Source organism: Hyla sarda, chromosome 1 (assembly GCF_029499605.1).
Source record: "Hyla sarda isolate aHylSar1 chromosome 1, aHylSar1.hap1, whole genome shotgun sequence".
In the NCBI taxonomy this organism is placed as follows: domain Eukaryota; kingdom Metazoa; phylum Chordata; class Amphibia; order Anura; family Hylidae; genus Hyla; species Hyla sarda.
This window is the reverse complement of record NC_079189.1, coordinates 215287677-215307278: the sequence shown is the minus strand read 5'-3', so window position 1 is coordinate 215307278 and position 19602 is coordinate 215287677. Positions and strand designations below refer to the sequence as shown.

General features: G+C 37.2%; 30 non-coding genes across 30 annotated transcripts; all 30 read left to right on the top strand.

Annotated features, from left to right (window-relative positions):
• The first annotated feature begins 1621 nt into the window (after positions 1–1621).
• TRNAK-UUU (transfer RNA lysine (anticodon UUU)) lies at positions 1622–1694 on the top strand. Its single transcript has one exon. It is a non-coding gene; the product is annotated as a tRNA-Lys (tRNA).
• A 950-nt stretch (positions 1695–2644) lies between these two features.
• TRNAK-UUU (transfer RNA lysine (anticodon UUU)) lies at positions 2645–2717 on the top strand. Its single transcript has one exon. It is a non-coding gene; the product is annotated as a tRNA-Lys (tRNA).
• Positions 2718–2952: 235 nt separating this feature from the next.
• TRNAK-UUU (transfer RNA lysine (anticodon UUU)) lies at positions 2953–3025 on the top strand. Its single transcript has one exon. It is a non-coding gene; the product is annotated as a tRNA-Lys (tRNA).
• Positions 3026–3286: 261 nt separating this feature from the next.
• On the top strand, positions 3287–3359 carry TRNAK-UUU (transfer RNA lysine (anticodon UUU)). Its single transcript has one exon. It is a non-coding gene; the product is annotated as a tRNA-Lys (tRNA).
• Positions 3360–3629: 270 nt separating this feature from the next.
• On the top strand, positions 3630–3702 carry TRNAK-UUU (transfer RNA lysine (anticodon UUU)). The gene has a single exon. It is a non-coding gene; the product is annotated as a tRNA-Lys (tRNA).
• Positions 3703–3937: 235 nt separating this feature from the next.
• TRNAK-UUU (transfer RNA lysine (anticodon UUU)) lies at positions 3938–4010 on the top strand. Its single transcript has one exon. It is a non-coding gene; the product is annotated as a tRNA-Lys (tRNA).
• Positions 4011–4273: 263 nt separating this feature from the next.
• On the top strand, positions 4274–4346 carry TRNAK-UUU (transfer RNA lysine (anticodon UUU)). The gene has a single exon. It is a non-coding gene; the product is annotated as a tRNA-Lys (tRNA).
• A 234-nt stretch (positions 4347–4580) lies between these two features.
• TRNAK-UUU (transfer RNA lysine (anticodon UUU)) lies at positions 4581–4653 on the top strand. The gene has a single exon. It is a non-coding gene; the product is annotated as a tRNA-Lys (tRNA).
• A 942-nt stretch (positions 4654–5595) lies between these two features.
• On the top strand, positions 5596–5668 carry TRNAK-UUU (transfer RNA lysine (anticodon UUU)). Its single transcript has one exon. It is a non-coding gene; the product is annotated as a tRNA-Lys (tRNA).
• A 235-nt stretch (positions 5669–5903) lies between these two features.
• TRNAK-UUU (transfer RNA lysine (anticodon UUU)) lies at positions 5904–5976 on the top strand. The gene has a single exon. It is a non-coding gene; the product is annotated as a tRNA-Lys (tRNA).
• A 260-nt stretch (positions 5977–6236) lies between these two features.
• On the top strand, positions 6237–6309 carry TRNAK-UUU (transfer RNA lysine (anticodon UUU)). Its single transcript has one exon. It is a non-coding gene; the product is annotated as a tRNA-Lys (tRNA).
• Positions 6310–6601: 292 nt separating this feature from the next.
• On the top strand, positions 6602–6674 carry TRNAK-UUU (transfer RNA lysine (anticodon UUU)). The gene has a single exon. It is a non-coding gene; the product is annotated as a tRNA-Lys (tRNA).
• Positions 6675–6909: 235 nt separating this feature from the next.
• Positions 6910–6982, top strand: TRNAK-UUU (transfer RNA lysine (anticodon UUU)). The gene has a single exon. It is a non-coding gene; the product is annotated as a tRNA-Lys (tRNA).
• Positions 6983–7246: 264 nt separating this feature from the next.
• On the top strand, positions 7247–7319 carry TRNAK-UUU (transfer RNA lysine (anticodon UUU)). Its single transcript has one exon. It is a non-coding gene; the product is annotated as a tRNA-Lys (tRNA).
• Positions 7320–7553: 234 nt separating this feature from the next.
• On the top strand, positions 7554–7626 carry TRNAK-UUU (transfer RNA lysine (anticodon UUU)). Its single transcript has one exon. It is a non-coding gene; the product is annotated as a tRNA-Lys (tRNA).
• Positions 7627–8969: 1343 nt separating this feature from the next.
• TRNAK-UUU (transfer RNA lysine (anticodon UUU)) lies at positions 8970–9042 on the top strand. Its single transcript has one exon. It is a non-coding gene; the product is annotated as a tRNA-Lys (tRNA).
• A 552-nt stretch (positions 9043–9594) lies between these two features.
• Positions 9595–9667, top strand: TRNAK-UUU (transfer RNA lysine (anticodon UUU)). The gene has a single exon. It is a non-coding gene; the product is annotated as a tRNA-Lys (tRNA).
• Positions 9668–10575: 908 nt separating this feature from the next.
• Positions 10576–10648, top strand: TRNAK-UUU (transfer RNA lysine (anticodon UUU)). Its single transcript has one exon. It is a non-coding gene; the product is annotated as a tRNA-Lys (tRNA).
• Positions 10649–11878: 1230 nt separating this feature from the next.
• Positions 11879–11951, top strand: TRNAK-UUU (transfer RNA lysine (anticodon UUU)). The gene has a single exon. It is a non-coding gene; the product is annotated as a tRNA-Lys (tRNA).
• A 237-nt stretch (positions 11952–12188) lies between these two features.
• Positions 12189–12261, top strand: TRNAK-UUU (transfer RNA lysine (anticodon UUU)). The gene has a single exon. It is a non-coding gene; the product is annotated as a tRNA-Lys (tRNA).
• A 237-nt stretch (positions 12262–12498) lies between these two features.
• On the top strand, positions 12499–12571 carry TRNAK-UUU (transfer RNA lysine (anticodon UUU)). Its single transcript has one exon. It is a non-coding gene; the product is annotated as a tRNA-Lys (tRNA).
• Positions 12572–12806: 235 nt separating this feature from the next.
• On the top strand, positions 12807–12879 carry TRNAK-UUU (transfer RNA lysine (anticodon UUU)). The gene has a single exon. It is a non-coding gene; the product is annotated as a tRNA-Lys (tRNA).
• Positions 12880–14115: 1236 nt separating this feature from the next.
• TRNAK-UUU (transfer RNA lysine (anticodon UUU)) lies at positions 14116–14188 on the top strand. The gene has a single exon. It is a non-coding gene; the product is annotated as a tRNA-Lys (tRNA).
• A 554-nt stretch (positions 14189–14742) lies between these two features.
• Positions 14743–14815, top strand: TRNAK-UUU (transfer RNA lysine (anticodon UUU)). Its single transcript has one exon. It is a non-coding gene; the product is annotated as a tRNA-Lys (tRNA).
• An 859-nt stretch (positions 14816–15674) lies between these two features.
• TRNAK-UUU (transfer RNA lysine (anticodon UUU)) lies at positions 15675–15747 on the top strand. Its single transcript has one exon. It is a non-coding gene; the product is annotated as a tRNA-Lys (tRNA).
• A 235-nt stretch (positions 15748–15982) lies between these two features.
• TRNAK-UUU (transfer RNA lysine (anticodon UUU)) lies at positions 15983–16055 on the top strand. The gene has a single exon. It is a non-coding gene; the product is annotated as a tRNA-Lys (tRNA).
• Positions 16056–16295: 240 nt separating this feature from the next.
• Positions 16296–16368, top strand: TRNAK-UUU (transfer RNA lysine (anticodon UUU)). The gene has a single exon. It is a non-coding gene; the product is annotated as a tRNA-Lys (tRNA).
• Positions 16369–16948: 580 nt separating this feature from the next.
• On the top strand, positions 16949–17021 carry TRNAK-UUU (transfer RNA lysine (anticodon UUU)). The gene has a single exon. It is a non-coding gene; the product is annotated as a tRNA-Lys (tRNA).
• A 543-nt stretch (positions 17022–17564) lies between these two features.
• TRNAK-UUU (transfer RNA lysine (anticodon UUU)) lies at positions 17565–17637 on the top strand. Its single transcript has one exon. It is a non-coding gene; the product is annotated as a tRNA-Lys (tRNA).
• A 1171-nt stretch (positions 17638–18808) lies between these two features.
• Positions 18809–18881, top strand: TRNAK-UUU (transfer RNA lysine (anticodon UUU)). The gene has a single exon. It is a non-coding gene; the product is annotated as a tRNA-Lys (tRNA).
• The last annotated feature ends 721 nt before the right edge of the window (positions 18882–19602 follow it).

Sequence of the window (19602 nt, the reverse complement as noted above, 5' to 3'; positions counted from 1 at the left end):
ATTGCTCTCACAGAGCCTGGATAGCTCAGTTGGTAGAACATCAGACTTTTTATCTGAGGGTCCAGGGTTCAAGTCCCTGTTCAGGCAAAATGTGCACTAAAAGGCATTGTGATAATAAGCGTGATGTTTTTGACCACAAACTGTTTCATTGTATTTTATCTTCTAGTCTTTGTGTTACTAAGACATCAACCACAAGGAGTCAAGATAGTTCAGATGGTAAACACATATTCTGTGTTTTTCTTGATCTTTTCAACCTTGTCTTCTTTTATAGCAGAGAATTTTTATTTATTTTTTTGTATGTGTGTGTGTGTGTGTGTGTGTGTGTGTGTGTGTGTGTGTGTGTGTGTGTGTGTGTGTGTGACTAGAAAATTGCTCTCACAGAGCCTGGATAGCTCAGTCGGTAGAGCATCAGACTTTTAATCTGAGGGTCCAGGGTTCAAGTCCCTGTTCTGGCGAAATGTTCACTACATGGCATTGTGAGAATAAGTGTGATGTTTTTGACCACAAACTGTTTCATTGTAATGAATCTACTAGTCTTTGTGTTACTAAGACATCAACCACTAGGAGTCAGGATAGCTCAGTTGATAAACACATATTTTGTGGTTTTCTTGATCTTTTCAACATTTTCTTCTTTTATAGTAGAGAATTTATGTGATTTTTTTTGTGTGACAAGAAAAATGCTCTCACAGAGCCTGGATAGCTCAGTCGATAGAGCATCAGACTTTTAATCTGAGGGTCCAGGGTTCAAGTCCCTGTTCAGGCGTAATGTTCACTATAAGGCATTGTGATAATAAGTGTGCTGTTTTTTACCACAAACTGTTTCATAGTATTTTATCTTCTAGTCTTTGTGTTACTAAGACATCAACCACTAGGAGTGAGGATAGTTCAGTTGGTAAACACATATTCTGTGTTTTTCTTGATCTTTTCAACCTTGTATTCTTCTATAGCAGAGAATTTATGTTATTTGTTTTTTGTGTGTGACTAGAAAATTGCTCTCACAGAGCTTGGAAAGCTCAGTCGGTAGAGCATCAGACTTTAAATCTGAGGGTCCAGGGTTCAAGTACCTGTTAAGGCGAAATGTTCATTACATGGCATTGTGAGAATAAGTGTGATGTTTTTGACCACAAACTGTTTCATTGTAATGAATCTTCTAGTCTTTGTGTTGCTAAGACATCAACTACTAGGAGTCAGGATAGCTCAGTTGGTAAACACATATTTAGTGGTTTTCTTGATCTTTTCAACATTTTCTTCTTTTGAAGAAGAGAATTTATGTGATTTTTTTGTGTGACTAGAAGAATGCTCGCACAGAGACTGGATAGCTCAGTCGGTAGAGCATCAGACTTTTAATCTGAGGGTCCTGGGTTCAAGTCCCTGTTCAGGCAAAATGTTCACTATATAGCATTGTGAGAATAAGTGTGATGTTTTTGACCACGAACTGTTTCATTGTAATGAATCTTCTAGTCTTTGTGTTGCTAAGACATCAACTACTAGGAGTAAGGATAGCTCAGTTGGTAAACACATATTCTGTGTTTTTCTTGATCTTTTCAACCTTGTATTCTTTTATAGCAGAGAATTTATGTTATTTGTTTTTTGTGTGTGATTAGAAAATTGCACTCACAGAGCCTGGATAGCTCAGTCGGTAGAGCATCAGACTTTTAATCTGAGGGTCCAGGGTTCAAGTCCCTGTTCAGGTGAAATGTTCACTATAAGGCATTGTGATAATAAGTGTGATGTTTTGGACCACAAACTGTTTCATAGTATTTTATCTTTTAGTCTTTGTGTTACTAAGACATCAACCACTAGGAGTCAAGATAGTTCAGATGGTAAACACATATTCTGTGTTTTTCTTGATCTTTTCAACCTTGTCTTCTTTTATAGCAGAGAATTTATGTATTTTTTGTTGTGTGTGTGTGTGTGTGTGTGTGTGTGTGTGTGTGTGTGTGTGTGTGTAAGTGTGACTAGAAAATTCCTCTCACAGAGCCTGGATAGCTCAGTCGGTAGAGCATCAGACTTTTAATCCAAGGGTCCAGGGTTCAAGTCCCTGTTCAGGCGAAATGTTCACTACATGGCATTGTGAGAATAAGTGTGCTGTCTTTGACCACAAACTGTTTCATTGTAATGAATCTTCTAGTCTTTGTGTTACTAAGACATCAACCGCTAGGAGTCAGGATAGCTCAGTTGGTAAACACATATTTTGTGGTTTTCTTGATCTTTTCAACATTTTCTTCTTTTATAGTAGAGAATTTATGTGATTTTTTTTTGTGTGACTAGAAGAATGCTCTCACAGAGCCTGGATAGCTCAGTCGGTAGAGCATCAGACTTTTAATATGAGGGTCCAGGGTTCAAGTCCCTGTTCAGGCAAAATGTTCACTATAAGGCATGGTGATAATAAGCGTGATGTTTTTGACCACAAACTGTTTCATAGTATTTTATCTTCTAGTCTTTGTGTTACTAAGACATCAACCACTAGGAGTCAGGATAGTTCAGTTGGTAAACACATATTCTGTGTTTTTCTTGATCTTTTCAACCTTGTCTTCTTTTATAGCAGAGAATTTATGTATTTTTTGTTGTGTGTGTGTGTGTGTGTGTGTGTGTGTGTGTGTGTGTGTGTGTGTAAGTGTGACTAGAAAATTGTTCTCACAGAGCCTGGATAGCTCAGTCGGTAGAGCATCAGACTTTTAATTTGAGGGTCCAGGGTTCAAGTCCCTGTTCAGGCGAAATGTTCACTACATGGCATTGTGAGAATAAGTGTGCTGTCTTTGACCACAAACTGTTTCAATGTAATGAATCTTCTAGTCTTTGTGTTACTAAAACATCAACCACTAGGAGTAAGGATAGCTCAGTTGGTAAACACATATTTTGTGGTTTTCTTGATCTTTTCAACATTTTCTTCTTTTATAGTAGAGAATTTATGTGATTTTTTTTGTGTGACTAGAAGAACGCTCTCACAGAGCCTGGATAGCTCAGTCGGTAGAGCATCAGACTTTTAATCTGAGGGTCCAGGGTTCAAGTCCCTGTTCAGGCGAAATGTGCACTATAAAGGCATTGTGATAATAAGCGTGATGTTTTTTTTTACCACAAACTGTTTCATAGTATTTTATCTTCTAGTCTTTGTCTTACTAAGACATCAACCACTAGGAGTCAGGATAGTTCAGTTGGTAAACACATATTCTGTGTTTTTCTTGATCTTTTCAACCTTGTCTTCTTTTATAGCAGAGAATTTATGTTTTTTTTTTTGTGTGTGTGTGTGTGTGTGTAAGTGTGACTAGAAAATTGCTCTCACAGAGCCTGGATAGCTCAGTCGGTAGAGCATCAGACTTTTAATCTGAGGGTCCAGGGTTCAAGTCCCTGTTCAGGTGAAATGTTCCCTATAAGGCATTGTGATAATAAGTGTGATGTTTTGGACCACAAACTGTTTCATAGTATTTTATCTTTTAGTCTTTGTGTTACTAAGACATCAACCACTAGGAGTCAAGATAGTTCAGATGGTAAACACATATTCTGTGTTTTTCTTGATCTTTTCAACCTTGTCTTCTTTTATAGCAGAGAATTTATGTTTTTTTTTTTTTTTCTTGTGTGTGTGTGTGTGTGTGTGTGTGTAAGTGTGACTAGAAAATTGCTCTCACAGAGCCTGGATAGCTCAGTCGGTAGAGCATCAGACTTTTAATTTGAGGGTCCAGGGTTCAAGTCCCTGTTCAGGCGAAATGTTCACTACATGGCATTGTGAGAATAAGTGTGCTGTCTTTGACCACAAACTGTTTCAATGTAATGAATCTTCTAGTCTTTGTGTTACTAAAACATCAACCACTAGGAGTCAGGATAGCTCAGTTGGTAAACACATATTTTGTGGTTTTCTTGATCTTTTCAACATTTTCTTCTTTTATAGTAGAGAATTTATGTGATTTTTTTTGTGTGACTAGAAGAATGCTCTCACAGAGCCTGGATAGCTCAGTCGGTAGAGCATCAGACTTTTAATCTGAGGGTCCAGGGTTCAAGTCCCTGTTCAGGCGAAATGTGCACTATAAAGGCATTGTGATAATAAGCGTGATGTTTTTTTTTACCACAAACTGTTTCATAGTATTTTATCTTCTAGTCTTTGTCTTCCTAAGACATCAACCACTAGGAGTCAGGATAGTTCAGTTGGTAAACACATATTCTGTGTTTTTCTTGATCTTTTCAACCTTGTCTTCTTTTATAGCAGAGAATTTATGTTTTTTTTTTTTTGTGTGTGTGTGTGTGTGTGTAAGTGTGACCAGAAAATTGCTCTCACAGAGCCTGGATAGCTCAGTCGGTAGAGCATCAGACTTTTAATCTGAGGGTCCAGGGTTCAAGTCCCTGTTCAGGCGAAATGTTCACTACATGGCATTGTGAGAATAAGTGTGATGTTTTTTACCACAAACTGTTCCATTGTAATGAATTTTCTAGTCTTTGTGTTACTAAGACATCAACCACTAGGAGTCAGGATAGCTCAGTTGACAAACACATATTTTGTGGTTTTCTTGATCTTTTCAACATTTTCTTCTTTTATAGTAGAAAATTTATGTGATTTTTTTGTGTGACTAGAAGAATGCTCTCACAGAGCCTGGATAGCTCAGTCGGTAGAGCCTCAGACTTTTAATCTGAGGGTCCAGGGTTCAAGTCCCTGTTCAGGCAAAATGTTCACTATAAGGCATTGTGATAATAAGTGTGATGTTTTGGACCACAAACTGTTTCATAGCATTTTATCTTTTAGTCTTTGTGTTACTAAGACATCAACCACTAGGAGTCAAGATAGTTCAGATGGTGAACACATATTCTGTGTTTTTCTTGATCTTTTCAACCTTATCTTCTTTTATAGCAGAGAATTTATGTATGTTTGTGTGTGTGTGTGTGTGTGTGTGTGTGTGTGTGTGTGTGTGTGTGTGTGTGTAAGTAAGTGTGACTAGAAAATTGCTCTCACAGAGCCTGGATAGCTTAGTCGGTAGATCATCAGACTTTTAATCTGAGGGTCCAGGGTTCAAGTCCCTGTTCTGGCGAAATGTTCACTACATGGCATTGTGAGAATAAGTGTGATGTTTTTGACCACAAACTGTTTCATTGTAATGAATCTTCAAGTCTATGTGTTACTAAGACATCAACCGCTAGGAGTCAGGATAGCTCAGTTGATAAACATATATTTTGTGGTTTTCTTGATCTTTTCAACATTTTCTTCTTTTATAGTAGAGAATTTATGTGATTTTTTTTTGTATGACAAGAAAAATGCTCTCACAGAGCCTGGATAGCTCAGTCGATAGATCATCAGACTTTTAATCTGAGGGTCCAGGGTTCAAGTCCCTGTTCAGGCGTAATGTTCACTATAAGGCATTGTGATAATAAGTGTGCTGTTTTTTTACCACAAACTGTTTCATAGTATTTTATCTTTTAGTCTTTGTGTTACTAAGACATCAACCACTAGGAGTCAAGATAGTTCAGATGGTAAACACATATTCTGTGTTTTTCTTGATCTTTTCAACCTTGTCTTCTTTTATAGCAGAGAATTTATGTTTTTTTTTTTTTTTCTTGTGTGTGTGTGTGTGTGTGTGTGTGTAAGTGTGACTAGAAAATTGCTCTCACAGAGCCTGGATAGCTCAGTCGGTAGAGCATCAGACTTTTAATTTGAGGGTCCAGGGTTCAAGTCCCTGTTCAGGCGAAATGTTCACTACATGGCATTGTGAGAATAAGTGTGCTGTCTTTGACCACAAACTGTTTCAATGTAATGAATCTTCTAGTCTTTGTGTTACTAAAACATCAACCACTAGGAGTCAGGATAGCTCAGTTGGTAAACACATATTTTGTGGTTTTCTTGATCTTTTCAACATTTTCTTCTTTTATAGTAGAGAATTTATGTGATTTTTTTTGTGTGACTAGAAGAATGCTCTCACAGAGCCTGGATAGCTCAGTCGGTAGAGCATCAGACTTTTAATCTGAGGGTCCAGGGTTCAAGTCCCTGTTCAGGCGAAATGTGCACTATAAAGGCATTGTGATAATAAGCGTGATGTTTTTTTTTACCACAAACTGTTTCATAGTATTTTATCTTCTAGTCTTTGTCTTACTAAGACATCAACCACTAGGAGTCAGGATAGTTCAGTTGGTAAACACATATTCTGTGTTTTTCTTGATCTTTTCAACCTTGTCTTCTTTTATAGCAGAGAATTTATGTTTTTTTTTTTTGTGTGTGTGTGTGTGTGTAAGTGTGACTAGAAAATTGCTCTCACAGAGCCTGGATAGCTCAGTCGGTAGAGCATCAGACTTTTAATCTGAGGGTCCAGGGTTCAAGTCCCTGTTCAGGTGAAATGTTCCCTATAAGGCATTGTGATAATAAGTGTGATGTTTTGGACCACAAACTGTTTCATAGTATTTTATCTTTTAGTCTTTGTGTTACTAAGACATCAACCAATAGGAGTCAAGATAGTTCAGATGGTAAACACATATTCTGTGTTTTTCTTGATCTTTTCAACCTTGTCTTCTTTTATAGCAGAGAATTTATGTTTTTTTTTTTTTTTCTTGTGTGTGTGTGTGTGTGTGTGTGTGTGTGTGTGTGTGTGTGTGTGTGTAAGTGTGACTAGAAAATTGCTCTCACAGAGCCTGGATAGCTCAGTCGGTAGAGCATCAGACTTTTAATTTGAGGGTCCAGGGTTCAAGTCCCTGTTCAGGCGAAATGTTCACTACATGGCATTGTGAGAATAAGTGTGCTGTCTTTGACCACAAACTGTTTCAATGTAATGAATCTTCTAGTCTTTGTGTTACTAAAACATCAACCACTAGGAGTCAGGATAGCTCAGTTGGTAAACACATATTTTGTGGTTTTCTTGATCTTTTCAACATTTTCTTCTTTTATAGTAGAGAATTTATGTGATTTTTTTTGTGTGACTAGAAGAATGCTCTCACAGAGCCTGGATAGCTCAGTCGGTAGAGCATCAGACTTTTAATCTGAGGGTCCAGGGTTCAAGTCCCTGTTCAGGCGAAATGTGCACTATAAAGGCATTGTGATAATAAGCGTGATGTTTTTTTTTACCACAAACTGTTTCATAGTATTTTATCTTCTAGTCTTTGTCTTACTAAGACATCAACCACTAGGAGTCAGGATAGTTCAGTTGGTAAACACATATTCTGTGTTTTTCTTGATCTTTTCAACCTTGTCTTCTTTTATAGCAGAGAATTTATGTTTTTTTTTTTTGTGTGTGTGTGTGTGTGTGTGTAAGTGTGACCAGAAAATTGCTCTCACAGAGCCTGGATAGCTCAGTCGGTAGAGCATCAGACTTTTAATCTGAGGGTCCAGGGTTCAAGTCCCTGTTCAGGCGAAATGTTCACTACATGGCATTGTGAGAATAAGTGTGATGTTTTTTACCACAAACTGTTCCATTGTAATGAATTTTCTAGTCTTTGTGTTACTAAGACATCAACCACTAGGAGTCAGGATAGCTCAGTTGACAAACACATATTTTGTGGTTTTCTTGATCTTTTCAACATTTTCTTCTTTTATAGTAGAAAATTTATGTGATTTTTTTGTGTGACTAGAAGAATGCTCTCACAGAGCCTGGATAGCTCAGTCGGTAGAGCATCAGACTTTTAATCTGAGGGTCCAGGGTTCAAGTCCCTGTTCAGGCAAAATGTTCACTATAAGGCATTGTGATAATAAGTGTGATGTTTTGGACCACAAACTGTTTCATAGCATTTTATCTTTTAGTCTTTGTGTTACTAAGACATCAACCACTAGGAGTCAAGATAGTTCAGATGGTGAACACATATTCTGTGTTTTTCTTGATCTTTTCAACCTTATCTTCTTTTATAGCAGAGAATTTATGTATGTTTTTGTGTGTGTGTGTGTGTGTGTGTGTGTGTGTGTGTGTGTGTGTAAGTAAGTGTGACTAGAAAATTGCTCTCACAGAGCCTGGATAGCTTAGTCGGTAGATCATCAGACTTTTAATCTGAGGGTCCAGGGTTCAAGTCCCTGTTCTGGCGAAATGTTCACTACATGGCATTGTGAGAATAAGTGTGATGTTTTTGACCACAAACTGTTTCATTGTAATGAATCTTCAAGTCTATGTGTTACTAAGACATCAACCGCTAGGAGTCAGGATAGCTCAGTTGATAAACACATATTTTGTGGTTTTCTTGATCTTTTCAACATTTTCTTCTTTTATAGTAGAGAATTTATGTGATTTTTTTTTGTATGACAAGAAAAATGCTCTCACAGAGCCTGGATAGCTCAGTCGATAGAGCATCAGACTTTTAATCTGAGGGTCCAGGGTTCAAGTCCCTGTTCAGGCGTAATGTTCACTATAAGGCATTGTGATAATAAGTGTGCTGTTTTTTTACCACAAACTGTTTCATAGTATTTTATCTTCTAGTCTTTGTGTTACTAAGACATCAATCACTAGGAGTGAGGATAGTTCAGTTGGAAAACACATATTCTGTGTTTTTCTTGATCTTTTCAACCTTGTCTTCTTTTATAGCAGAGAATTTATGTTATTTGTTTTTTGTGTGTTACTAGAAAATTGCTCTCAGAGAGCCTGGATAGCTCTGTTGGTAGAACATCAGACTTTTAATCTGAGGGTCCAGGGTTCACGTCCCTGTTCAGGCAAAATGTGCACTAAAAGGCATTGTGATAATAAGCGTGATGTTTTTGACCACAAACTGTTTCATTGTAGCTCAGTCGGTAGAGCATCAGACTTTTAATCTGAGGGTCCAGGGTTCAAGTCCCTGTTCAGGCGAAATGTTCACTCTAAGGCATTGTGATAATAAGCGTGATGTTTTTGACCACAAACTGTTTCATAGTATTTTATCTTCTAGTCTTTGTGTTACTAAGACATCAACCACTAGGAGTCAAGATAGTTCAGATGGTAAACACATATTCTGTGTTTTTCTTGATCTTTTCAACCTTGTATTCTTTTATAGCAGAGAATTTATGTTATTTTTTTTGTGTGTGACTAGAAAATTGCTCTCACAGAGCCTGGATAGCTCAGTCGGTAGAGCATCAGACTTTTAATCTGAGGGTCCAGGGTTCAAGTCCCTGTTCAGGCGAAATGTTCACTACGTGTCATTGTGAGAATAAGTGTGATGTTTTTGACCACAAACTGTTTCATTGTAATGAATCTTCTAGTCTTTGTGTTACTAAGACATCAACCACTAGGAGTCAGGATAGCTCAGTTGGTAAACACATATTTTGTGGTTTTCTTGATCTTTTCAACATTTTCTTCTTTTATAGTAGAGAATTTATGTGATTTTTTTTTGTGTGACTAGAAGAATGCTCTCACAGAGCCTGGATAGCTTAGTCGGTAGAGCATCAGACTTTTAATCTGAGGGTCCAGGGTTCAAGTACCTGTTCAGGCGAAATGTGCACTATAAAGGCATTGTGATAATAAGCGTGATGTTTTTTTTTACCACAAACTGTTTCATAGTATTTTATCTTCTAGTCTTTGTCTTACTAAGACATCAACCACTAGGAGTCCGGATAGTTCAGTTGGTAAACACATATTCTGTGTTTTTCTTGATCTTTTCAACCTTGTCTTCTTTTATAGCAGAGAATTTATGTTATTTGTTTTTTGTGTGTGATTAGAAAATTGCACTCACAGAGCCTGGATAGCTCAGTCGGTAGAGCATCAGACTTTTAATCTGAGGGTCCAGGGTTCAAGTCCCTGTTCAGGCAAAATGTTCACTATAAGGCATTGTGATAATAAGTGTGATGTTTTGGACCACAAACTGTTTCATAGCATTTTATCTTTTAGTCTTTGTGTTACTAAGACATCAACCACTAGGAGTCAAGATAGTTCAGATGGTAAACACATATTCTGTGTTTTTCTTGATCTTTTCAACCTTGTCTTCTTTTATAGCAGAGAATTTATGTTTGTTTTTGTGTGTGTGTGTGTGTGTGTGTGTGTGTGTGTGTGTGTGTGTGTGTGTGTAAGTAAGTGTGACTAGAAAATTGCTCTCACAGAGCCTGGTTAGCTCAGTCGGTAGAGCATCAGACTTTTAATCTGAGGGTCCAGGGTTCAAGTACCTGTTAAGGCGAAATGTTCATTACATGGCATTGTGAGAATAAGTGTGATGTTTTTGACCACAAACTGTTTCATTGTAATGAATCTTCTAGACTTTGTGTTACTAAGACATCAACCACTAGGAGTCAGGATAGCTCAGTTGGTAAACACATATTTAGTGGTTTTCTTGATCTTTTCAACATTTTCTTCTTTTAAAGAAGAGAATTTATGTGATTTTTTTGTGTGACTAGAAGAATGCTCGCACAGAGACTGGATAGCTCAGTCGGTAGAGCATCAGACTTTTAATCTGAGGGTCCTGGGTTCAAGTCCCTGTTCAGGCAAAATGTTCACTATATAGCATTGTGAGAATAAGTGTGATGTTTTTGACCACAAACTGTTTCATTGTAATGAATCTTCTAGTCTTTGTGTTACTAAGACATCAACTACTAGGAGTAAGGATAGCTCAGTTGGTAAACACATATTCTGTGTTTTTCTTGATCTTTTCAACCTTGTATTCTTTTATAGCAGAGAATTTATGTTATTTGTTTTTTGTGTGTGATTAGAAAATTGCACTCACAGAGCCTGGATAGCTCAGTCGGTAGAGCATCAGACTTTTAATCTGAGGGTCCAGGGTTCAAGTCCCTGTTCAGGTGAAATGTTCACTATAAGGCATTGTGATAATAAGTGTGATGTTTTGGACCACAAACTGTTTCATAGTATTTTATCTTTTAGTCTTTGTGTTACTAAGACATCAACCACTAGGAGTCAAGATAGTTCAGATGGTAAACACATATTCTGTGTTTTTCTTGATCTTTTCAACCTTGTCTTCTTTTATAGCAGAGAATTTATGTTTTTTTTTTTTTGTGTGTGTGTGTGTGTGTGTGTGTGTGTGTAAGTGTGACTAGAAAATTGCTCTCACAGAGCCTGGATAGCTCAGTCGGTAGAGCATCAGACTTTTAATCTGAGGGTCCAGGGCTCAAGTCCCTGTTCAGGCGAAATGTTCACTACATGGCATTGTGAGAATAAGTGTGATGTCTTTGACCACAAACTGTTTCAATGTAATGAATCTTCTAGTCTTTGTGTTACTAAATCATCAACCACTAGGAGTCAGGATAGCTCAGTTCGTAAACACATATTTTGTGGTTTTCTTGATCTTTTCAACATTTTCTTCTTTTATAGTAGAGAATTTATGAGATTTTTTTGTGTGACTAGAAGAACGCTCTCACAGAGCCTGGATAGCTCAGTCGGTAGAGCATCAGACTTTTAAACTGAGGGTCCAGGGTTCAAGTCCCTGTTCAGGTGAAATGTGCACTATAAAGGCATTGTGATAATAAGCGTGATGTTTTTTTTTTACCACAAACTGTTTCATAGTATTTTATCTTCTAGTCTTTGTCTTACTAAGACATCAACCACTAGGAGTCAGGATAGTTCAGTTGGTAAACACATATTCTGTGTTTTTCTTGATCTTTTCAACCTTGTCTTCTTTTATAGCAGAGAATTTATGTTTGTTTTTTTTGTGTGTGTGTGTGTGTGTGTGTGTGTGTAAGTGTGACTAGAAAATTGCTCTCACAGAGCCAGGATAGCTCAGTCGGTAGAGCATCAGACTTTTAATCTGAGGGTCCAGGGTTCAAGTCCCTGTTCAGGCGAAATGTTCACTACATGGCATTGTGAGAATAAGTGTGATGTTTTTTTACCACAAACTGTTTCATTGTAATGAATTTTCTAGTCTTTGTGTTACTAAGACATCAACCACTAGGAGTCAGGATAGCTCAGTTGACAAACACATATTTTGTGGTTTTCTTGATCTTTTCAACATTTTCTTCTTTTATAGTAGAGAATTTATGTGATTTTTTTTTGTGTGACAAGAAAAATGCTCTCACAGAGCCTGGATAGCTCAGTCGGTAGAGCATCAGACTTTTAATCTGAGGGTCCAGGGTTCAAGTCCCTGTTCAGGCGACATGTTCACTACATGGTATTGTGAGAATAAGTGTGATGTTTTTGACCACAAACTTTTTCATTGCAATGAATCTTCTAGTCTTTGTGTTACTAAGACATCAACCACTAGGAGTAAGGATAGTTCAGTTGGTAAACACATATTCTGTGTTTTTCTTGATCTTTTCAACCTTGTATTCTTTTATAGCAGAGAATTTATGTTATTTTTTTTGTGTGTGACTAGAAAATTGCTCTCACAGAGCCTGGATAGCTCAGTCGGTAGAGCATCAGACTTTTAATCTGAGGGTCCAGGGTTCAAGTCCCTGTTCAGGCGAAATGTTCACTCTAAGGCATTGTGATAATAAGCGTGATGTTTTTGACCACAAACTGTTTCATAGTATTTTATCTTCTAGTCTTTGTGTTACTAAGACATCAACCACTAGGAGTCAAGATAGTTCAGATGGTAAACACATATTCTGTGTTTTTCTTGATCTTTTCAACCTTGTATTCTTTTATAGCAGAGAATTTATGTTATTTTTTTTGTGTGTGACTAGAAAATTGCTCTCACAGAGCCTGGATAGCTCAGTCGGTAGAGCATCAGACTTTTAATCTGAGGGTCCAGGGTTCAAGTCCCTGTTCAGGCGAAATGTTCACTACATGTCATTGTGAGAATAAGTGTGATGTTTTTGACCACAAACTGTTTCATTGTAATGAATCTTCTAGTCTTTGTGTTACTAAGACATCAACCACTAGGAGTCAGGATAGCTCAGTTGGTAAACACATATTTTGTGGTTTTCTTGATCTTTTCAACATTTTCTTCTTTTATAGTAGAGAATTTATGTGATTTTTTTTGTGTGACTAGAAGAGTGCTCACACAGAGCCTGGATAGCTCAGTCGGTAGAGCATCAGACTTTTAATCTGAGGGTCCAGGGTTCAAGTCCCTGTTCAGGCGAAATGTGCACTATAAGGCATTGTGATAATAAGTGTGATGTTTTTGACCATAAACTGTTTCATAGTATTTTATCTTCTAGTCTTTGTGTTACTAAGACATCAACCACTAGGAGTCAAGATAGTTCAGATGGTAAACACATATTCTGTGTTTTTCTTGATGTTTACAACCTTGTCTTCTTTTATAGCAGAGAATTTATGTTTTTTTTTTGTAGTGTGTGTGTGTGTGTGTGTGTGTGTGTGTGTGTGTGTGTGTGTGTGTGTGTGTGTGTGTGTGTGACTGTGACTAGAAAATTGCTCTCACAGAGCCTGGATAGCGCAGTCGGTAGAGCATCAGACTTTTAATCTGAGGGTCCAGGGTTCAAGTCCCTGTTCAGGCAAAATGTTCACTATAAGGCATTGTGATAATAAGTGTGCTGTTTTTTTACCACAAACTGTTTCATAGTATTTTATCTTTTAGTCTTTGTGTTACTAAGACATCAACCACTAGGAGTCAGGATAGCTCAGTTGGTAAACACATATTCTGTGTTTTTCTTGATCTTTTCAACCTTGTATTCTTTTATAGCAGAGAATTTATGTGATTTTTTTTTTGTGTGTGATTAGAAAATTGCAATCACAGAGCCTGGATAGCTCAGACGGTTGAGCATCAGACTTTTAATCTGAGGGTCCAGGGTTCAAGTCCCTGTTCAGGTGAAATGTTCACTACATGGCATTGTGAGAATAAGTGTGATGTTTTTGACCACAAACTGTTTCATTGTAATGAATCTTCTAGTCTTTGTGTTACTAAGACATCAACCACTAGGAGTCAGGATAGCTCAGTTGGTAAACACATATTTTGTGGTTTTCTTGATCTTTTCAACATTTTCTTCTTTTATAGAAGAGAATTTATGTGATTTTTTTTGTGTGACTAGAAGAATGCTCACACAGAGCCTGGATAGCTCAGCCGGTAGAGCATCAGACTTTTAATCTGAGGGTCCAGGGGTCAAGTCCCTGTTCAGGCGAAATGTTCACTATAAGGCATTGTGATAATAAGCGTGATGTTTTTGACCACAAACTGTTTCATAGTATTTTATCTTCTAGTCTTTGTGTTACTAAGACATCAACCACTAGGAGTCAGGATAGTTCAGTTGGTAAACACATATTCTGTGTTTTTCTTGATCTTTTTAACCTTGTATTCTTTTATAGCAGAGAATTTATGTTATTTTTTTTTTGTGTGTGACTAGAAAGTTGCACTCACAGAGCCTGGATAGCTCAGTCGGTAGAGCATCAGACTTTTAATCTGAGGGACCAGGGTTCAAGTCCCTGTTCAGGCGAAATGTTCACTACATTGCATTGTGAGAATAAGTGTGATGTCTTTGACCACAAACTGTTTCATTGTAATGAATCTTCTAGTCTTTGTGTTACTAAAACATCAACCACTAGGAGTCAGGATAGCTCAGTTGGTAAACACATATTCTATGGTTTTCTTGATCTTTTCAACATTTTCTTCTTTTATAGTAGAGAATTTATGTGATTTTTTTTGTGTGACTAGAAGAATGCTCTCACAGAGCCTGGATAGCTCAGTCGGTAGAGCATCAGACTTTTAATCTGAGGGTCCAGGGTTCAAGTACCTGTTCAGGCGAAATGTGCACTATAAAGGCATTGTGATAATAAGCGTGATGTTTTTTTTTTTTACCACAAACTGTTTCATAGTATTTTATCTTCTAGTCTTTGTCTTACTAAGACATCAACCACTAGGAGTCAGGATAGTTCAGTTGGTAAACATATATTCTGTGTTTTTCTTGATCTTTTCAACCTTGTCTTCTTTTATAGCAGAGAATTTATGTTATTTGTTTTTTGTGTGTGATTAGAAAATTGCACTCACAGAGCCTGGATAGCTCAGTCGGTAGAGCATCAGACTTTTAATCTGAGGGTCCAGGGTTCAAGTCCCTGTTCAGGCAAAATGTTCACTATAAGGCATTGTGATAATAAGTGTGATGTTTTGGACCACAAACTGTTTCATAGCATTTTATCTTTTAGTCTTTGTGTTACTAAGACATCAACCACTAGGAGTCAGGATAGCTCAGTTGGAAAACACATATTCTGTGTTTTTCTTGATCTTTTCAACCTTGTATTCTTTTATAGCAGAGAATTTATGTGATTTTTTTTTTGTGTGTGATTAGAAAATTGCGATCACAGAGCCTGGATAGCTCAGTCGGTAAAGCATCAGACTTTTAATCTGAGGGTCCAGGGTTCAAGTCCCTGTTCAGGAAAAATGTTCACTACATGGCATTGTGAGAATAAGTGTGATGTTTTTGACCACAAACTGTTTCATTGTAATGAATCTTCTAGTCTTTGTGTTACTAAGACATCAACCACTAGGAGTCAGGATAGCTCAGTTGGTAAACACATATTTTGTGGTTTTCTTGATCTTTTCAACATTTTCTTCTTTTATAGAAGAGAATTTATGTGATTTTTTTTGTGTGACTAGAAGAATGCTCACATAGACCCTGGATAGCTCAGTCGGTAGAGCATCAGACTTTTAATCTGAGGGTCCAGGGGTCAAGTCCCTGTTCAGGCGAAATGTTCACTATAAGGCATTGTGATAATAAGCGTGATGTTTTTGACCACAAACTGTTTCATAGTATTTTATCTTCTAGTCTTTGTGTTACTAAGACATCAACCACTAGGAGTCAGGATAGTTCAGTTAGTAAACACATATTCTGTGTTTTTCTTGATCTTTTTAACCTTGTATTCTTTTATAGCAGAGAATTTATGTTATTTTTTTTTTGTGTGTGACTAGAAAGTTGCACTCACAGAGCCTGGATAGCTCAGTCGGTAGAGCATCAGACTTTTAATCTGAGGGTCCAGGGTTCAAGTCCCTGTTCAGGCGAAATGTTCACTACATTGCATTGTGAGAATAAGTGTGATGTCTTTGACCACAAACTGTTTCATTGTAATGAATCTTCTAGTCTTTGTGTTACTAAGACATCAACCGCTAGGAGTCAGGATAGCTCAGTTGGTAAACACATATTTTGTGGTTTTCTTGATCTTTTCAACATTTTCTTCTTTTATAGTAGAGAATTTATGTGATTTTTTGTGTGTGACTAGAAGAATGCTCTCACAGAGCCTGGATAGCTCAGTCGGTAGAGCATCAGACTTTTAATCTGATGGTCCAGGGTTCAAGTCCCTGTTCAGGCGAAATGTTCACTATAAGGCATTGTGATAATAAGTGTGCTGTTGTTTTACCACAAACTGTTTCATAGTATTTTATCTTCTAGTCTTTGTGTTACTAAGACATCAACCACTAGGAGTGAGGATAGTTCAGTTGGTAAACACATATTCTGTGTTTTTCTTGATCTTTTTAACCTTGTCTTCTTTTATAGTAGAGAATTTAAGTTATTTGTTTTTTGTGTGTGACTAGAAAATTGCTCTCACAGAGCCTGGATAGCTCAGTCGGTAGAGCATCAGACTTTTAATCTGAGGGTCCAGGGTTCAAGTCCCTGTTCAGGCGAAATGTTCACTACATGGCATTGTGAGAATAAGTGTGATGTCTTTGACCACAAACTGTTTCATTGTAATGAATCTTCTAGTCTTTGTGTTACTAAAACATCAACCACTAGGAGTCAGGATAGCTCAGTTGGGAAACACATATTTTGTGGTTTTCTTGATCTTTTCAACATTTTCTTCTTTTATAGTAGAGAATTTATGTGATTTTTTTTGTGTGACTAGAAGAATGCTCTCACAGAGCCTGGATAGCTCAGTCGGTAGAGCATCAGACTTTTAATCTGAGGGTCCAGGGTTCAAGTACCTGTTCAGGCGAAATGTGCACTATAAAGGCATTGTGATAATAAGCGTGATGTTTTTTTTTACCACAAACTGTTTCATAGTATTTTATCTTCTAGTCTTTGTCTTACTAAGACATCAACCACTAGGAGTCAGGATAGTTCAGTTGGTAAACACATATTCTGTGTTTTTCTTGATCTTTTCAACCTTGTCTTCTTTTATAGCAGAGAATTTATGTTTGGTTTTTTTGTGTGTGTGTGTGTGTGTGTGTGTGTGTGTAAGTGTGACTAGAAAATTGCTCTCACAGAGCCTGGATAGCTCAGTCGGTAGAGCATCAGACTTTTAATCTGAGGGTCCAGGGTTCAAGTCCCTGTTCAGGCGAAATGTTCACTACATGGCATTGTGAGAATAAGTGTGATGTTTTTTACCACAAACTGTTTCATTGTAATGAATTTTCTAGTCTTTGTGTTACTAAGACATCAACCACTAGGAGTCAGAATAGCTCAGTTGACAAACACATATTTTGTGGTTTTCTTGATCTTTTCAACATTTTCTTCTTTTATAGTAGAGAATTTATGTGATTTTTTTTTGTGTGACAAGAAAAATGCTCTCACAGAGCCTGGATAGCTCAGTCGGTAGAGCATCACACTTTTAATCTGAGGGTCCAGGGTTCAAGTCCCTGTTCAGGCGAAATGTTCACTATAAGGCATTGTGAGAATAAGTGTGATGTCTTTGACCACAAACTGTTTCATTGTAATGAATCTTCTAGTCTTTGTGTTACTAAAACATCAACCACTAGGAGTCAGGATAGCTCAGTTGGTAAACACATATTTTGTGGTTTTCTTGATCTTTTCAACATTTTCTTCTTTTATAGTAGAGAATTTATGTGATTTTTTTGTGTGACAAGAAAAATGCTCTCACAGAGCCTGGATAGCTCAGTCGGTAGAGCATCAGACTTTTAATCTGAGGGTCCAGGGTTCAAGTCCCTGTTCAGGCGAAATGTTCACTACATGGCATTGTGAGAATAAGTGTGATGTCTTTGACCACAAACTGTTTCATTGTAATGAATCTTCTAGTCTTTGTGTTACTAAAACATCAACCACTAGGAGTCAGGATAGCTCAGTTGGTAAACACATATTTTGTGGTTTTCTTGATCTTTTCAACATTTTCTTCTTTTATAGTAGAGAATTTATGTGATTTTTTTTGTGTGACTAGAAGAATGCTTTCACAGAGCCTGGATAGCTCAGTCGGTAGAGCATCAGACTTTTAATCTGAGGGTCCAGGGTTCAAGTACCTGTTCAGGCGAAATGTGCACTATAAAGGCATTGTGATAATAAGCGTGATGTTTTTTTTTTTACCACAAACTGTTTCATAGTATTTTATCTTCTAGTCTTTGTCTTACTAAGACATCAACCACTAGGAGTCAGGATAGTTCAGTTGGTAAACACATATTCTGTGTTTTTCTTGATCTTTTCAACCTTGTCTTCTTTTATAGCAGAGAATTTATGTTATTTGTTTTTAATGTGTGATTAGAAAATTGCACACACAGAGCCTGGATAGCTCAGTCGGTAGAGCATCAGACTTTTAATATGAGGGTCCAGGGTTCAAGTCCCTGTTCAGGCAAAATGTTCACTATAAGGCATTGTGATAATAAGTGTGATGTTTTGGACCACAAACTGTTTCATAGCATTTTATCTTTTAGTCTTTGTGTTACTAAGACATCAACCACTAGGAGTCAAGATAGTTCAGATGGTGAACACATATTCTGTGTTTTTCTTGATCTTTTCAACCTTATCTTCTTTTATAGCAGAGAATTTATGTTATTTTTTTTGTGTGTGACTAGAAAATTGCTCTCACAGAGCCTGGATAGCTCAGTCGGTAGAGCATCAGACTTTTAATCCGAGGGTCCAGGGTTCAAGTCCCTGTTCAGGCGAAATGTTCACTACATGTCATTGTGAGAATAAGTGTGATGTTTTTGACCACAAACTGTTTCATTGTAATGAATCTTCTAGTCTTTGTGTTACTAAGACATCAACCACTAGGAGTCAGGATAGCTCAGTTGGTAAACACATATTTTGTGGTTTTCTTGATCTTTTCAACATTTTCTTCTTTTATAGTAGAGAATTTATGTGATTTTTTTTGTGTGACTAGAAGAATCCTCACACAGAGCCTGGATAGCTCAGTCGGTAGAGCATCAGACTTTTAATCTGAGGGTCCAGGGTTCAAGTCCCTGTTCAGGCGAAATGTGCACTATAAGGCATTGTGATAATAAGTGTGATGTTTTTGACCATAAACTGTTTCATAGTATTTTATCTTCTAGTCTTTGTGTTACTAAGACATCAACCACTAGGAGTCAAGATAGTTCAGATGGTAAACACATATTCTGTGTTTTTCTTGATGTTTTCAACCTTGTCTTCTTTTATAGCAGAGAATTTATGTTTTTTTTTGTAGTGTGTGTGTGTGTGTGTGTGTGTGTGTGTGTGTGTGTGTGTGTGTGTGTGTGACTGTGACTAGAAAATTGCTCTCACAGAGCCTGGATAGCGCAGTCGGTAGAGCATCAGACTTTTAATCTGAGGGTCCAGGGTTCAAGTCCCTGTTCAGGCAAAATGTTCACTATAAGGCATTGTGATAATAAGTGTGCTGTTTTTTTACCACAAACTGTTTCATAGTATTTTATCTTTTAGTCTTTGTGTTACTAAGACATCAACCACTAGGAGTCAGGATAGCTCAGTTGGTAAACACATATTCTGTGTTTTTCTTGATCTTTTCAACCTTGTCTTCTTTTATAGCAGAGAATTTATGTTATTTGTTTTTTGTGTGTGACTAGAAAATTGCTCTCACAGAGCCTGGATAGCTCAGTTGGTAGAACATCAGACTTTTAATCTGAGGGTCCAGGGTTCAAGTCCCTGTTCAGGTAAAATGTTCACTATAAGGCATTGTGATAATAAGCGTGATGTTTTTG